Genomic DNA, 10,000 nt, shown 5'->3' with positions numbered 1-10,000 from the left:
GGTGGTAACGATGGTGGTAATGATGGTAATGACGGTGGTAATGATGGTGGTAACGATGGTGGTAATGATGGCGGTAACAATGGTGGTAATAATGGTGGTAATGATGGTGGTAATGACGGTGGTAATGATGGTGGTAATGATGGAGGCAGTGTTGGTGGTGGTGACAGTGTTGGTAGTAGTGGTGGAACAAGAAGATCAAGTTAATGTATTTAAGTAAAGAAGACATCACTGTCAAAAAATAAATCAAACAAATAAATAAATAAACAAATAGAAAAGTAAATAAGATCAATTTAATGTATTTCAGTAAAAGGCCTCACCATCAAAAAATAAAATAAAAAACAAATAAATGAAAAAATTAAATAGAATATAAATAAAATAAAATAAAATAGAAAAATAAAACAAATAAAAAGGATAAAAATAAAAATCAAATTAAATTAGATTAAAAAAGATAAAAAATAAAACAGCATAAAAATATAATATTAAATCATAATAAATAAAAAATCATAAAAATATAAAATAGAATAGAAAAAATAAATAAAACAAAAATACAAAAAATACAACAAATAAAATAGCATAAAAACATAAAATAACAAATAAAAGTAAATGAAATAAAATAACAAACATTCCTACTCACACCGGGAGACATTGAGAACGAACGCACGCTGAGACACCCGCTAACACATTCTCATCAGTTGATCGACTAATTAATTTGATAATCTGGTTAATTGAAGCCAGTTAAACTGTATGATGGATCATCACCTTTAAGTAGATCATATACTACCAATAGATAGAAAATATAAAAGAAGTAAAACAACTTTCTAATTTTTTCAGATAATTAAAAAAAAAATTCTGATTATTTTATAAGAAATCTTAAGAAACTTGCCACCATCGAGGCAATTTAATGTAATACAGAACGAAAGCAGAATATTGTATTTCATGTTTTTTTATATCTTATCTTATAAATACATTATTTCCATCCCCAGAATAGGGGTAGCCATAAAAGATATACCTTTTTTTTTAAGGTATAAGATTGATCTTTGGTTCACACGGAGCGCCCCCCTAAAAAAAAAAAAAAAAAAAAAAAAAATAGATAAATAAATAAATAAATAAATAAATAAATAAATAAACAAATAAATAAAAGGTCTTGGGTAACTGCCTATTCTGGCCTCCCCCTTCTTAGATCTTTATCTATTGTGTACATGCACACCCACACTCACATTTTTCACAATCTGTATCATATATCTTCCCACCTGAAGGTGTCTGAAGTTACAGGTAAGAGTTTCATATATATATATATATATAATATATATATATATATATATAGATATAGATATATATATATATATATATACACACACACACACACAAATACACCCACATACACATTGTGTTCCTTCCTGTCCTATAGAAAATTGGTTAAAATCACTATAAGCCTTTAAAAAATACTGAGTATACTGTCTTAATTGTCAGAACACCAATTAGGCAATCATACCTATCCCCCTCGCATGGGGGGGGGGGTAAACGCCCACAGAAGCCCGTCTGTCCAGCCCGCAGCCTTCACGGACGTGGGCGTGAAGACAAAGCCCACATCGTCATCTGTGACAACGGGACGAAGGACAATGGCCGACGCTCCAATGGCTATAGTCTCCGCTATTAGACAAATGAGGAACGGGCTCTCTACTATAGAACTCCTCTTCCTCCTCCTCCATCTCTTCCTCTTCTTCCTCTACCTCCTCTTCTTCCTCCTCCTGCTCCTCCTCTTCCTCCTCCTCCTCCATCTCCTCCTCTTCTTCATTTACCTCTTCTTCCACCTCCTCCTCCTCTTTCTCCTCCTCCTCCTCCTCCTCTTATTCCTGTACAGATATGGAGGGGGTGGCTCACTCATGTCCCCCTCCTCCTCCATCTCCTCCTCTTCTTCTTCCTCCTCCTCCTCCTCTTATTCCTGTACAGATATGGAGGGGGTGGCCCATTCACATCCCCCCTCCTCCTCCTCTTCCTCCTCTTATTCCTGTACAGGTGGCCCACTCACATTCCCCTTTTCCTCCTCCTACTCCTCTTCCTCCTCGTCTATCTCCTCCAACTCCTCCTCTCTTTCTTCTCTTCCTCCTCCTCCTCCTCTTCCTCCTGTACAGATATGGGAGAGTGGCCCACTCACATCCCCCCTCCTCCTCCTCTTCCTCCTCCTACTCCTCATTTTCCTCCTCCTTAGACTCTTCCTCCTCAACCTCCTACACCTCCTGCTCCCCCTCTTTCTCTTCCTCTTCCTCCTCCTTCTTTCCCTCCTCCTCCTCCTCTTCCTCCTCGACCTCCTACTCCTCCTTTCTCCTTCTCCTCTTCCTTCTCCTACTCTTCCCCTCCCCCCCATCGCTTCCTCCTCCTCTTCCTCCCTCAACACGTTATAAACCTTCTCATGTTGGACTCGGCCCAAACTTTATTTCTTATATATTTTTTTTCTTGACCGTTGTCGGCTACTATAGCAACGTGGTGAGTCTTGTTCACCCCGCCTCCTCCTCCTCCTCCTCCTCTTCCTCTCTGTCCTCCTCCTCCTCTTCCTCTTCCTCCTCTTGGGCAAACGATTTTATTATGGAATTCCCTCAGAAACAAAAACGTTAATAAATAAGTCAATTAATAATAAGGAAAAAAAAGGAGGAGGAGGAAGGGGAGGAGGAAACGACAGAAGAAGATGAAGAGATAGAGGAGGAGAAAGACGGAGGAGGAGGAGGAGGACGAAGACAACAAAAAGGACGAAGAGGACAAATAAGAGGTAAAGGAAGAGGAGGAGGAGGAGGAGGAACACAGCAATGAGGACAACGATGAAGAAGAAGAGGAGGAGAAACAAATCAAGGGGATAGAGGGGGGTGAAAGTGCGTTTGGGGGGAATTGAGGGGGAAGGTGCGTGGGGGGGTGGAGGAGGGAGTGGGGGAGAGGTGGAAACCTTAGACAAACAGTCTTGCAAACAGAGCGATACATTTTTTTTTTCCTTTTTTCATTTTCTTTTTTCATGGCGCCCTTTTTGCATTTGTCTAATGGGCGAGCTGGAAAAAAGAGGAGGAGGAGGAGGAAGAGGAGGAGGAGGAGGACGAGGATGGGAAGGAAGATGAGGAGGATGGGGAGGAAGAGGAGGGTGGTGGAGAGGAGGAGGGTAGTGGGGAGGAGGAGGAGGAGTAGGAGGAGGATGGGGAGAAGAAGAAGGAGGAAGGAGGAGGGGTAGGAGAAGAGGAATAGGAGGATGGGGACGAAGAGGGTAAGAGGAGTAGGAGGAGGAGGGTAGGGAAAGATGCGGAGGAAGTGGAGGAGGGGAGGTGGAGGAGGAGAAGGCGGAGGTGGAAGAGGGGGAGGTGGAGGGGGAGGGGAAGGAGGAGGCTGGGGAGGTGGAATTGGTGGAGGAGTAGTAGGGAGGTAGAAGAAGAATAGGGAGGTAGAAGAGGAATAGGAAGGTGGAAGAGGAGGAGGAAGGTGGAAGAGGAGAACTGAGTGGAATGGAAGAATGATTTGGAGGTGGAGGAAAAGGAGGTGGAGTGGTGAAGGATGGGGTAAACACACACACACACACACACACACACACACACACACACACACACACACACACACACGCACACACACACACACACACATGCACTGTATCCATTCTAGGATTCTAGGGGGGATTACAGTGTGCGTGTTTATCTATCCTTCCCCACATCTAATCTCCCCATTACCCCCCCAATATCATCCCCCTCCCCCTCCCCCCTCCTCTTAAGGTAATTCATTACCGATAGTATCCAAAAGTAGGTGTTGAACACCACCGAATGATTGCTTGGGGGTGATAACACGTGTTGTTACGTGGTATTGGTGTTATCGGTGTGTGTGTGTGTGTGTGTGTGTGTGTGTGTGTGTGTGTGTGTGTGTGTGTGTGTGTGTGTGTGTGTGTGTGTGTGTGTGCGCATGCCGTTTTCTGTGTACACAGTACTGGTTGTACCGCTGTACATTTTCTTCAATGCGTGTACATAAGTACACATAAAAGACATGTTAATTGGCCCATGAATAGGGACTCTCTCTCTCTCTCTCTCTCTCTCTCTCTCTCTCTCAAAAAAAAAAAAAAAAAAAATATATATATATATATATATATGTGTGTGTGTGTGTGTGTGTGTGTGTGTGTGTGTGTGTGTGTGTGTGTGTGTGTGTGTGTATGATAATAATAATAATAATAATAATAATAATAATAATAATAATAATAGTAATAATAATAATGATAATAATTATTATTATCTTTATCATTATTATCATTCAGGTCTTGAAAATTGTACCTTTACTTAACCTAACACACTCCTTATCTTAAACACTCCTAACCCCTTGACCGGGTCATCCCCTAAACTGACTCAAATTGCTGGGCGCTAACCAAAACAAAATATATAAATTGCGCCACGGTAGGAAACTTGCTAAAAATAACAACCCAAACAGTTGGAAACACTGCAACCGGGGAAAAAGTTGTGAATTAAGAGGATACGATGTTCTCGTCCTGCGCGTCAACCCGTCTTATCTTTAATCTTATTTTTTCGTTTCGTTCAGGGGCTGGGGAGCTGACTATAATGAAGAAGTTAAAAAAAAAAAAAAAATCTGACGCACCATTATTTACCAAAATCATGCCAACACGCCCATTATCATATTCATATACAATTAAATATATATTTTTAATCAAGGATGTACGAGCACTATTATATATAAAAATATTTCAAATAATATACGAGTATATGTAACTTTTCACATAATATAAATGGAAAACTGTGGGACAGAAATTAACGTCCGCGATAATAATCTAACTACAGTAGAATACGATTTGCAGGTTAGTGACGTCACCAAGAGGTTAAGGTTGTTTTTCTGACAAAACCACTAAGAAAATATAATCTTAACCTGGTTTGCTAGTTAATTCTTAATTAAGTTTATTTGGCTTACTGGCTTATCTATAAAAGTTCTCTTTAATGTTAATGAAGTTTGATACTAACTTTTTGTTGCTAGGAAATGTTGTTTTAAATGTACAGGTCTGATGGACCCTCCATCCACGGTACGATCTGGCCTTAAGGCCGCCAGACAGATCTGGTCGGATCTGACCTGATTGGATCATGTATGTCGGTCGAACGAACCAAAATCAACGCGACCCGGCACCCCAACTATCGTGGGCAAGGAGTTGTGTGTCTGTGTCTGTGTGTGTGTGTGTGTGTGTGTGTGTGTGTGTGTGTGTGTGTGTGTGTGTGTGTGTGTGTGTAAAGCCACAGCATTACCCATAGATCGGTCATATGTTAGGTTTGAGCTCTCATCCCAGAGGGTGACAGCTGTCCATCACAAGTCCAACACATGTTCCAAGACAATGGTGATCTCTCACACACACACATACACGTACACGCACAATAAAAAAAATTAGTCAAAAATATATATAAATAAATAAATAAATAAATAAAAATAAAAATATAAAATACGTAATGTTAAAGAAATGTCCTAACACTACCAGAAGAACGAAAACAAAAACAAAGGAAAACACTCACAAAGAGATAAAAAGAAGAAGAAAGGAAGACAAAATTTTTGAAAAGGGGAAATTCATTAAGAAATAAAAGAAAAACAAGTAAAAATAAGACACAAGTATAATAAAAGTATAGTAATGGATACATATTATATATATACATATATACACATATATATATATATATATATATATATATATATATATATATATATATATATATATATATATATGTACATAGGTGAGTAAAGGGAAGTCCAAGCCTCCGGAAAAAGGAAAGTAATTTAGGTTAGGATTTTTCTTAGGCAGCCTCTCTTGGGATATGTTGAGAGAGAGAGAGAGAGAGAGAGAGAGAGAGAGAGAGAGAGAGAGAGAGAGAGAGAGAGAGAGTGTGTGTGTGTGTGTGTGTGTGTGTGTGTGTGTGTGTGTGTGTGTGTGTGTGTGTGTGTGTGTGTGTGTGTGTGTGTGCGTGTGTGCGCGCCCGCGCGTGCGAGCCCGTTGGCACTCAACCTAGCACGGCCTTTTGTAAGTGGCACGTGTTACGTCCAAATTAAACACCCCTCCCTCGCAACTCGAACCTGAGCTCTATCATTCTCTCTCTCTGTCTCTCTCTCTCTCTCTCTCTCTCTCTCTCTCTCTCTCTCTCTCTCTCTCTCTCTCTCTCTCTCTCTCTTTCTCCTCCTCCTTTGTTCTTTGACTTCTTTCTTCTCTTGTCTTTCTTCATCTTTGTTCTTTCTTGTTCTTTTTGTTCTTACAACTGAATTACACACTCTGATGAACCTCTTGATGTCTTGCTACAAATGGGGACTTAGGAAACAATAAAGGAAATAAATAAATAGGTCTCTATCCATTATTTTTACTACAAAAAATAAAAATAAAGAGAGACAGAGAGAGAGAGAGAGAGAGAGAGAGAGAGAGAGAGAGAGAGAGAGAGAGAGAGAGAGAGAGAGAGAGAGAGAGAGAGAGAGGAGGGCTAATTTGGTACATGTACAGTTGCCTCCACTTCCAAGCTCTCCATTCGATGTGGCCGTCCCGAGCAATGGTTTCAGGGCGTCTGTTCCACGTCGGACTTGCAGAGAAGGGGCGAGAGGGGATGTGGGGGAGGGAGGAGGAGAGGTGGGGGAAAGGGGGGAGATGTTCTTAAAGTCTGCCCTGGGGAGTACCCAAGAACAACAACAATAACAATACTAATAACAACAATGACGACAACAACAACAATAGTGGGTAATATCTCAAGGTCGTAAAGATACGACCTCATAGGATTACGATTATCGTAAATGTACGATAAAGGTATGAGGCGTACAGAAACAGGGGGGCACATCCGCCACTTTTACGCCTTTCATTATCCGTGCTCAACTCGAAACAAATGCAAGTGGCGGGGATGCCCCTCTGTTTCTGGACGCCTCCCTTCGCCCACTCGAACTCTTGCATTTCCTCGATCTTCGAGTGTGACTTGATCCCAGATTCTTCTTCTTCCCTTCCTCTACCTCCTCCTCTTCCTTCTCCTCCCTTGAACAGAACATATAGTTTTTCTTCTTCGCCTTCCTCTTCCTTCCCTACCTTCTCCTCTTCTTCCTCCTCCTTCTCCTCCTCCCTTGAACAGAACATGTATACATATTTTTTCTTCTTTCCCTTCCTCTTCCTCCTCCTCCTCTTTCTTTTACTCCTGCTCCTCCTCCTCCTCCTCTCTTTTCTCCTCTTCTTCCACCTCTTCTTACGCTTCCTCCTCTTCCTTCACTTCCTTTTCTTTCTCCCCTTCCTCCTTCTGCTCTTCCAACTCCTCCTGCTCTTCTTTTTCCTCCTTCTCCTTCTCTTCCTCTTCTTGTTCTTTCACCTCTTCTCATTTGCTCATCAAGAGCTCTTCATATGCCAGAAATTTCCTATTCCGTGCAATATCAGCATCTCTTTGCACAACACATTCACAAACGTTTCTTCTTCTTACTCTTCTTCCTCCACATCCTCCCCTTCTCCAATTCCCCCACTCCCTCTCCTCCACTTCCTCCTCCTCCTCGTTTAACTCGAGAAGCAGGGGTAAATCCCTTGCTAACGCACCTTCTTACAGTTCAAATCTCCCTTCCCTCACTGTCGCTCTCCCCCCTCTCACCCTCTCCCTCCCTCTCCCCGCATTGTCTGTCCCCAGAGTCTTCTCTCTTTGTGGCTCTTGTTCTTCTTCACCTCTTCCTTATGTATCTTCCTCCTCCTCTTCCTCCTATTCTTACTCCTCCTCCTCCTCCTCCTCTTTTCCAAAGTTTTCTTCATCTTCTTTCCTTCGTCTTACCCATTCGCTTCCTCTACCTCCTCTTCTCCTCCTCGTCTTCTTCTCTTCCTCCTCCTCCCACTCCCTCCTTTATCATCTCTTCCTCTCTTTCCTCTTCCTCTCCCCAACTTCATTAACTTCCTCCTATTCTCCATCACTGTTCCATGATTCCTTCATTTTCCTCCTCCTCCTCCTCCTCCTCCCTGGGGATCCTCTTTCCTCTTCAGGTTCAACACTTCGTCTCTCATTACCTTCTCTTTCCCCCCACCCCCCTCCTTCTCTCTCCTCTTTTTCTCTCTCCTCTCTTTCTCCCCTCTCTCTTTCTCTCCTCCTGTCTCTCCCTCCTTCTCTCTCTCTCTCTCTTTCTCTCCTCTCTCTCTCTCTCCTTCTCTTTCTCTCCTATCACTCCCTCCTTCTCTCTCTCTCTCTCTTTCTCTCTAATGCCTTCTATATCTTCTTCCACTCCCCTTCCTCCACTTCCATGCAACCCTCCCCTCCACTCCTCTTTATCTATCTTTCCCTCTTCCCCTCCCCCTCTCCCTCCACCACTCCACGCCTCCTCCTCTTCCCCTCCTCTTACCCCTTCCCCTCCACTCCCACATTCCTCAAATCCCTGTCGAAGTAATCAACATTTAAGGGAGCGTTTGGGGGCACCTACACGGACCTGAGTCACGCAGCGTTGTTCTAATGCCTAGAGAAGAAAATTGAAAATTATAATAGAATGAAATAAAATCAGATAAAAATAAAAAGTAAATATAATAAAAATAAAATACAGTAAAATAAAATAAAAATAAATTTAAACCAACTAAAATAAAAAGAATGAAATAAGATAAAGTAAAACAAAATGAAAATAAAATAAAGTAAAATAAAATTGAATAAATTAAAATAAAAGAAAATTTAATCAAATCAAATAAAAATATAAACAAATAAAAGAAAAAAAAACTAAATCAAAACAAATAGATTTATATCCTCCTTAAACTCCTTTGATACAATCCTTCAGACTCTTCTTCCTCAGTGCGAATCTCAAGGATAGAAGCGCTGGTTACAGATCTGTGTCGTCTTCTCTTCATCTCCTTCCTTCTGACAACCGCGTTGTTAGGCGACACCTAAGTTAGAGGAGGAGGAGGAAGAGGAGTAGATAGAGACGGAAGAGGAGATAGAGGCGGAAGAGGAGTAGATAGAGACGGAAGAGGAGATAGAGGAGGAAGAGGAAGAGGAGGAGGAGGAAGAGGAGGAGGAAGATGAGTAGATAGAGACGGAAGAGGAGATAGAGGAGGAGGAAGAGAAAGGTGAGGAGTAGGAGGAGGAAGGAGATGAGTAGGAGAGGAAGGAAGAGGAGGAGGAAGAGATGAAAGGAAAAGAGGAGGAGGAAGATTAAGAAAAGGAAGAGGAGTAGGAGAAGGAAGATGAGGAGAGAGAGGAAGAGGAGGAAGAAGAAGGAGGATGAAGAGGAGTAGGTGAGGGAAGATGAGAAAGAGAAGAAAGAAGAGGAGGAGGATGAAGAAGAGAGGGAATAATAGGAAGAGGAAGAGGAGGAGGAAGTGGAGGAGATGGAGGAGGAGGAAGAAGAGGTTTTACTTAGTGTGGGATACTTATAATGGAGGTGGAGGTGGTGGTAGGTAGAGGTGGTGGTAATAGTGGTGGTGTAGCTGATGGTGGTAGGTAGAGGTGGTGGTAATAGTGGTGGTGTAGGTGATGGTGGTAGGTGGAGGTGGTGGTAGGTGGAGGTGGTTGGTAGGTGGAGGTGGTGGTAGGTGGAGGTGGTGGTAGGTGGAGGTGGTGGTAGGTGGAGGTGGTGGTAGGTGGAGGTGGTGGTAGGTGGAGGTGGTGGTAGGTGGAGGTGGTTGGTAGGTGGAGGTGGTTGGTGGATGGAGGTGGTGGTAGGTGGAGGTGGTGGTAGGTGGAGGTGGTGGTGTAGGCAGAGGTGGTGGTGGTAGAGGTGTAAGTGGTGTAGGTGTAAGTGTCGGTGGTGGTAGCAATGGTGGTGCAGGTAGAGGTTGTGGTGGTGTAGGCACAGGTGATAGTTGTTGTGGTGATGGTGGCATTGTTAGGTGTGGCTCCAGTGTGGGACGACAGCACGAGCTACGCAGGTAGTATGTCTTATGCTTTCTCAAGGTCATCGAAGACCTAATAGAGATCGGAACGCTATGTCGGATCACTAGGGGGGAGGATGGGGGTGATAAATGGGATTAGGGGGGTTGTTAATCCCCCCTTCCCCCCTCTCGCCCCCTTCTGAGGCATCATACTCC

General features: G+C 42.8%; 1 protein-coding gene across 2 annotated transcripts in view; it reads right to left on the bottom strand.

Moving 5' to 3' along the window:
• Positions 1-10,000, bottom strand: part of LOC143024604 (protein O-linked-mannose beta-1,2-N-acetylglucosaminyltransferase 1-like) — a 570,350-nt gene that overhangs the window by 91,790 nt on the left and 468,560 nt on the right. The gene's annotated exons all lie outside the window — the stretch shown is intronic.

The sequence above is a fragment of the Oratosquilla oratoria genome, chromosome 4 (assembly GCF_046742065.1).
Source record: "Oratosquilla oratoria isolate Oo_2021 chromosome 4, ASM4674206v1, whole genome shotgun sequence".
In the NCBI taxonomy this organism is placed as follows: Eukaryota; Metazoa; Arthropoda; class Malacostraca; order Stomatopoda; family Squillidae; genus Oratosquilla; species Oratosquilla oratoria.
Note: the sequence above shows the minus strand (reverse complement) of the source record. Positions and strands in the feature narration are given on the sequence as shown.